The sequence below is a fragment of the Rattus norvegicus genome, chromosome 2, assembly GCF_021556685.1.
Source record: "Rattus norvegicus strain SHRSP/BbbUtx chromosome 2, alternate assembly SHRSP_T2T, whole genome shotgun sequence".
NCBI lineage: Eukaryota > Metazoa > Chordata > Mammalia > Rodentia > Muridae > Rattus > Rattus norvegicus.
Genome location: NC_141535.1, coordinates 183578411 through 183586011, shown reverse-complemented (window position 1 = coordinate 183586011; position 7601 = coordinate 183578411). Strand labels below are relative to the sequence as shown.

At 40.2% G+C, this 7601-nt stretch overlaps 1 pseudogene; it reads left to right on the top strand.

The window, feature by feature from the left end:
* The first annotated feature begins 6293 nt into the window (after positions 1–6293).
* Positions 6294–7369, top strand: Tdpoz1-ps16 (TD and POZ domain containing 1, pseudogene 16; annotated as a pseudogene).
* The last annotated feature ends 232 nt before the right edge of the window (positions 7370–7601 follow it).

Genomic DNA, 7601 nt, shown 5'->3' with positions numbered 1-7601 from the left:
TCTCAGTTCTCCTGAAAGAGGGAACTTCCACCCTACAGGAGCCTACTCTTGAGAGCTAAGAAAAGAACATTTTAGAGCACCTTTCCTGCAAAGGGGTGTTTGCACAGTGATCGTCTACAAGCATCTCAAATGTTAGAGTTTTCAGGGGATCCTCTTATTGTGGCCCCAAAAACACCAGATACAGTCACTGATGCTCATAGTTTGAGATAAGTCTAATCCAGAAATAAAAAATAAAAATCAATCTACTATTGAGAGAAGCAAACTTGGAGCAAGATATACAGGAGAGCCAGGAGCTGCTGAAGTGATTGAATCACTGAAATTGTTTCTGTGTCTTCTATGCTGTGAATTCTCACTAAGACATGACAAACTAGAGAGAGGAGAGACCTAGGTAGAATTTTACCTGTCACTTTACATAAGCACAAACATCACAAACCCCACTCTATGATATCTGTTCAATATATGCTGCAGACCTTGGAAAACAGAATACTCTCTCCCTTTCAGGACCAACAGAGCAATCACTGCAGTTCCAAGTCTGAAGAGGTCAGAACTCACCTGAAGAGTATGCAGACTATGAGGTACTGATGAGCTGAATCCTGCCAGTTAAAGTGATTGAATCGAAAAGCACTTAGGATATTCCTAAACCACATGCTTAGGTGAATCTGGGAAAGGATTTTTAAGGAGGATTTCCTGAGGGGGAATTACAAGACCCCCAATCAAATTTGGGAGAGTCACCACAGGGCCTGTGGGTCTGATTGGATTAATATACAAGATAGAAGAAAGCCACCTTCAGAGGTTTGGGGCTGTGCTTTCTTCCCACCATGTAGGAGTTCTTCCACCTGCCCTCCATTTTGTGAACACTTAGACTTCTGACAAATTAAGACCCCTTCTCTGATGATATTTGTGGGAGGAATTAGTGTAAGACCACCACAAGAATAAATACTACCTGTGCAGAAAATGACATGATCCCTTCATTTATGGATGATTGACCACAATTCCCAAAGTACACTGATGATGGCTACTCTTAGTCCCATCTGGAGTAACACTGGAATTAAGTCAAGTCCCATACTAGACTGCATACTTAACTTTTATTTTTTCTCTTAATTTGAAGAACATAGAGCCAGTTCACTTAGAGACTCTGGATAGAAAAAACACACCTTTAATCTGATTCCTGTGTCAGGAAATTACACACCTTTAATCCTGATTTTGAGACCAGAAGACTGGGCCACACCTTCTGCTGGAGGTCTATATAAGCTCATGGAAGAAGGAAGCTTTGTATTTTTGCCTGCTTGCTTTCATCTTACTAGCAAGCCCATTTTTCATAGGTGTTAGAGCCCACTTCTTCAGAATTCCAGCATATACTGAAGAACGTGAATACCACAGACTTCAAACCTTGTGGACTAAGTAAGTACTGGCTTCAGACATTGTTGGTAGCTGGACCCCACCCTTAAGTTTTTCTCATATATCCAGTTTCTATTCGTGCAGAGGAACTTATTCTGTACATTCTCTATAGGCCCCTGACTAATACAACATGTTTGAAATCAGAATGTTGAACATTATTGAAACTAATCGATAGTTTGATATTATAACTCTTTTATTTTATGAAAAGAGAGCCAGGATATGGTTGTTAGAACTAGGTATGATGTGGGTGGGAGGGGCTATCTGTTGTCAGGGCCATTCTGAGGCATCACTTCCCCTGGGAGTATCACCCATTGTATAGAATATAGTTTATTATATAGTTTAGAATATAGTTTATTTATGATATAGATAGTATAGATAGATGATAGATCAGTAGATAGATGAATATAGAAAAAAATATATATATAGCTTTAGTATAGAATCAAGGTTATTTTGAGCATAGGAAGGGGAGTTAAGTAGGGAAGAGCAGGGAGTAGAGGCAGAAAAAGTCAGACATACAAATAGAGTATAGAGAGACTGTGTGACTCAGAGAGAGAGAGGAAGAGAAGAGAGAGAAAAAGAATCAGAATTTGTGGCCAGGAACACATGGAGAAAGAGGGGCAGTGGGGAAGGTGACAGAGAGACAGAGAAAGGGGTTATAATCAGGGAGAGGAAGAGGAAGAGAGAGTAAGAGAGTAAGGAGGGGGCAAACAGCCTTTTTTACAGTGAGTCATGCCTATCTGGTTGTTGCCAGGTAATTGTTAGGTGAAGCCTAGGAGGAATGCTAAAATTCCATCATTATGAATTAATTTAAAATTAGAGGAATAATTTGATAGAGACTATGGTGGAACAGGAATAGGTTCATCATGATCTTTAACTACTTCTTGCTGATTTTGAGGTGATGTGTCTCTGGGAAACCAAAGAAAATATGGATGTTGTTGTTGATCCAGTCTTAGGAGAGTTGGCTGTTTCCTTGCTATTAAGGGTCTGTGGAACCATCTGTAGGTAGAAGCAGTAGGTCCAGTAGAAGCGTCTGTGTCTGTGAGAGTAGATTGGAGTATGTGGGTTGCTTCTCTGGAACTGACATGGATGTTGATTTGAGTAAATTCCTTGAACTGACAGGATGTTGAAACATTATGTGTGTGTGGGTGGGGGTGGAGGTGGGTTTAATAGTAATAGTAGTATTAGTATATGATATATAGTAGAGAACAAAGTTCAGCGTGTTTGGGAGGAAAGAATTATTCTTGGGTGTACATTTGAAACCCTTAGGGCTTGGCTGTTTGGATGAGGGGCATTCCAATCCCAGGAAACAGGAGAGGAATCCCACCCTCTGGAATAGGTCCCAAGAGGGAACTTAGGCTATTGATTGATAGTTTACTTATGCAACTGGCGTCTGACTGACCCATGGGGGGTGGGTCTGATTGTGTTTCTTGGAGCTTATAAGTTTACATAAGTGATAGATACATTTGTTGCCAGAGTGAACAGTCTATAAAATGAGCATAGGGATTACAAAAACCTTTCCTGGAACAGAAGGAGCAAGAAGGGCTTTCACTTCTGTTTAGGAAACTGAATATATATAAATTCATTATAATGAGAATCATTTTGAAGTATATATTGAAAAGACAATTAAAAAACTGGAAAATTTGAGAACTTTGTGAAGATAATTGATCACATAATTTAGCCTGGGAAACATCTTAAGTCTGTAGTTAAAAGGTAACCAAAAAAGGATACTTATATTTGTAAATATGTCAGCTGATAGTATAGATTTAGCACAAGACACACTTTATACCTGTAGTTTAAAGACAGTCAAAGGAAACAAATTTGAACTTGAGATATACAATTTAGATTGTATCATGGAATGTTTTATTAGGATTAGGCTAATTTATAAGAACTCTATTGGTTCATGTTAGGACAGTGGCATGACAAGCACAGGAAATATGAAGCATTAGTCACTGGAATCTGAGTTTAGAAAAGAAAGTAAGAGAAGGTTATATCCGTGAAAGGTTACATCTGAACATGTGTACCGTTCATCCTAAGCCTGTGACTAAGGCAAACCTGTCTGTTTTTGCCAAGAGATCTGGTAGTCTTAACCAGTTAATGAATTGACTACTGAGCTCACAAGGTGGTAGATTACCGTGGGGTGAGGAACTAGATATCTGTTTTCTAGCTGTAGTTATCTTAGCTACCGATGTAGTCAGAAATTTGGGGAAAATAAATTTTAACCCAGATGTCATTAACTAAAATGAGAGTGGTTGGTCAATACTCTACTACCTAGACATTTTTCCCAGGCCCACGTGGTCTCCATCACAGCTCGGGCAGATCAGTGTGGTCATTAGGCCCAGAAGAGGAGAAGCTTTTTCCTGTGGAATAGGAACTTTGGAAAAGTGACTCACCCTGTCCTAGGCAATATGAGACATTTAACTCTCTGGGTATCCTCAGTTTGACAGCAGTGTAGGCTGAGCCCTGGTAGCAGCAAGGCAATGGAGTACTGTTTCTCAGTGGTTATCATACCACAATCTAGGCAGTCTTATCACTGTGCCTATTTCTTCTCAGAGACCTTGGTAGGTAGGGGTGGGGGTAATTGTACCTGTTATGCTTTGGGATTCTCTGTCCTAATAACTTTAAATATGTGAGGTCACATTTATCAGATTTCTGAAAAGATTGAGAGCTAATGAATATTAAACATATCTGAGTTATGCAATCATTAAGGCAGTGATCTTTAACTTTTTACTGTTGTAAATCTTTAAATTAATATTAAATAATGACTTACCAAGTCAGGATAGCAATTAGAGACTCGAAGATTGTTCTAAGGTGAGAAGGCTGTGTGTTTGTAACTGTCTATAACAAATATGGCGGATGGTTGTGGGACTGTCATTAACTAAGATGGCAATGAAGCTACAACCAGTCATGTCACCTGCCTTAAGCGAAGATGATGCTGAAGCAATAGCATAGGCAAACCTCATCTGCCCATAACAAAGATCGCAGTCATTCAGAAAACTGACCCCAACCAAGATGGTGCTGAAGCTACAGCTCTGTCTGAAGGAAAGTCAAATGTTTGTTAGATTTTGCAATGGCAGAAATGGACATAAAAAAGACATAAAAAAGCAGAGAAAAGACATAAAAAGAGAAATTATATCTGTCTAGGTAGAAATTATTTAGTGAGATAAGTGGGCAGGTTTTGTCTGAGGGACAAGTGGTCCTTGCTTCCCTGAAGTCATTCACCCTCTGTTCCTAAATGCAGGAGCAGGTCTGAACTGTGCATGGAGCAGCTCAGCTGTCTACCTGGTATAGAGCTACTGCAGACTTTGTAGTGTTCTTATTGTAAAAATAACTATTATTCATCTGTATTTATTGTCGTCTCTGAGGCTTTCTGCCTCCACTTGATAACATATGCCTAGTCCTGGAAGCTTCTAGCCTTTTAAAATCTATTCTAGGCCTAGAATCATTTTAGCCTCTGGCACTTTTAGGTGCATGATTCACTCCTACCTACTTCTTTCTGAAGTCTGGCTGGGTGGTTTAAAACCCCTCTCCATTGTAACTGATTCAATCTGTGTTCTTTCAGTTTTTCCTGAACTGCTCTGCCTTGCCTCAAACTAACTTAACCAACTATTGTACTCTTCTGGCTCCTTCCTTGTTCTCTGTATCATTCTGTTTTCCCCCCATATCTCCATTTCTCTCTTTTCAACCTATCTCTGAAAAACTCTCCTGGAAAAACTGCATCCTCTCTTACTTTTCTCTCTGTACTTGCTTCTTTTTCTTCATCATTTATTTGTTTATTTACAACACAAATGTTGCCCCACTCCAGTTTATTCTTGCAGAGCTCCCCCCCCCCAAATAACAGTTAGGAGCCTATCTGACAAATCTCATAGAAGGGTCTTTAATTTCTTTTCTAGATCAGGCACCCCCCACCCCTCCTGACAGCCCAATGCACCACAGTCATGAAACATCACTTTGGTGGTGAATTTCTTCATGTTTAGACTATCTGTCGACTTAAGTAACCTAAAATACTGGAGGGGATGCCTTTTAACATTTTGTGACTTATGTTGAAGTAGATAGATCCAGTTCAACTACAGACTGTTTGGGTAGAAAAACACACTTTTAATCTGAGTCTTGAGGCAGTAAAACACACACCATTAATCCAGATCTTAAGACTAGAAGACATTCACTTAACTGGGCCCCACTTCTATTGCAGGCCTATGTAAGTATATAGGAGAAGTCAATTGTGAGTCTTTGCTTGCTTGCTCTCATCTTACTAGCAAACTCATTTCTTCACTGGCATCTGAATCTAATTCTTCAGGATTCTGTTCAATACTGAAGAAGACCTGAGACTTCAAACCTTGTGGAATAATTGCGTATTGACTTTAGCCATATTTATATTAGCTCAACCTCTGCATATAGATTTTTCTCATACATCCACTTTCTATGTATATAGAGAAATTCATTCTTTATGTTTGCTACAGGACCCCAATTAATACTACACAATTGAAATGAGATTGTTTGTACACTTCCAAACTCTTCCAACGTTAGATAGAATAGTCAAAAGTAGTTACAACTGACATAAGATTCAATAAACACACACAGAGACAGACCCATGGCTGGGATGAGTGAGAATATTGGAGACTGAGAGAGACACAAACACAGAGAGACAGACAGAGACAGAGACAGAGAGAGAGAGATATTTATCAGTCGTAGTGAGTCTGTTTTATCTTCAGTAGAACAAATATGGAAACCTACAGAAACTGAATAGAAATACAAGTTTCCAAGAATATAAAGGGACAATTTAGCAGACAGAGAAAATAAAATCTAAAGGATATCTATAACTGTATCCTACAGAGTGAATAGTAACTTCTATTACTTCTTTCAGATCAACTTTAACCTCCAAACTACCTCCAGAAGACATGTCAAGGGACCTGGAAGTCAAGAGTTGTGGCTACACACACATCAGTGTTCAGAATTTCTGCTATGAGTGGGCCATTAGAAACTTTTCATTTTGCATGGATGGAATTCGGGAAAATATTACAAGCCCAGGGTTCTCATTAGAGGCCAGTGAAGAAGTACAATGGTGTTTGACAATATACCCAAACGGTGTTGATGAAGAAAGCACAGATTACCTGTCTGTTTACCTGGGTTTGCTCAGTCGTCCAAAGAGCGCAGTTTGGGCAAAGGTACAGTTCTGGGTCATAAATGCCCAAGGAGAGAAATATATTATTACAAAGATCTCAGATGTTTTAAGGTTTCTGCCAAATCGATACTGGGGATGCAAAAATTTCATCCTTCGAGATTTCCTCCTCTAGTCATTGGCTTCACCCTGAAGACAAGCTTACCCTGTGTTGCAAGGTGAGCATATCAGGACCCTTCTTTAGCAGGCCTGGACAGAACATGATACCTGCAATCAGGGATCCAATGCAAATATTGGCAGAAGACCTAGGAGAGCTGTGGGAAAATTCCCTCTTCAGACTGCAGCCTGGTGGAAGCTGGCCAGGAATTCAGATCTCACAAGGCCATCCTAGCAGCTCACTCTCCAGTTTTCAGAGCCATGTTTGAACATGAAATGCTAGAGAGCTTAACAAACCGCATTGAAATCCATGACATTCACCTGCAAGTCTTTAAGGAAATGATGCATTTCATTTACACAGGGAAGGCACCACACCTCCACAGCCACTCAATGGCCACTGGTTTGTTTGCAGCTGCTGATAAGTATGCCCTGCAGGGCTTGAAGGTCATGTGTGAGGATGCCCTGTTCAGCAACATCTCTGTGAAAAATGCTGTACCCACTCTCATCCTGGCTGACCTCCACAGAGCAGAGAACCTGAAGAGTAAAGCTATGGATTTCATTATACTTCATGCTTCTGAAGTCTCTGAGACCGTGGGGTGGAAGTCAATGGTGGAGTCACATCCCTACTTGGTGGAGGAAACATTTCGCTCCCTGGCTTCTATACATTGTCCTTGCTTGGAGCCCTCACTCAAATGCTGAAAGATATTTTAGGAGCTTGACAGCTATGACCTACACCTGTCTTCCAACAGCAACAACCACTCATTTTACCAATGATTTCTGTTTAGACTACAGTATTGCTGGAGCATTTACAGTGAATCTGGGCAAAGGCAGCCTGGATTTACAAGAGCTGTAATATGTCAAAATGGTGTGTGGGGAAAGGGCAGCACTAGGGTCTTGGACACTCTACCGGATATCTACCCTGCTGATGTTT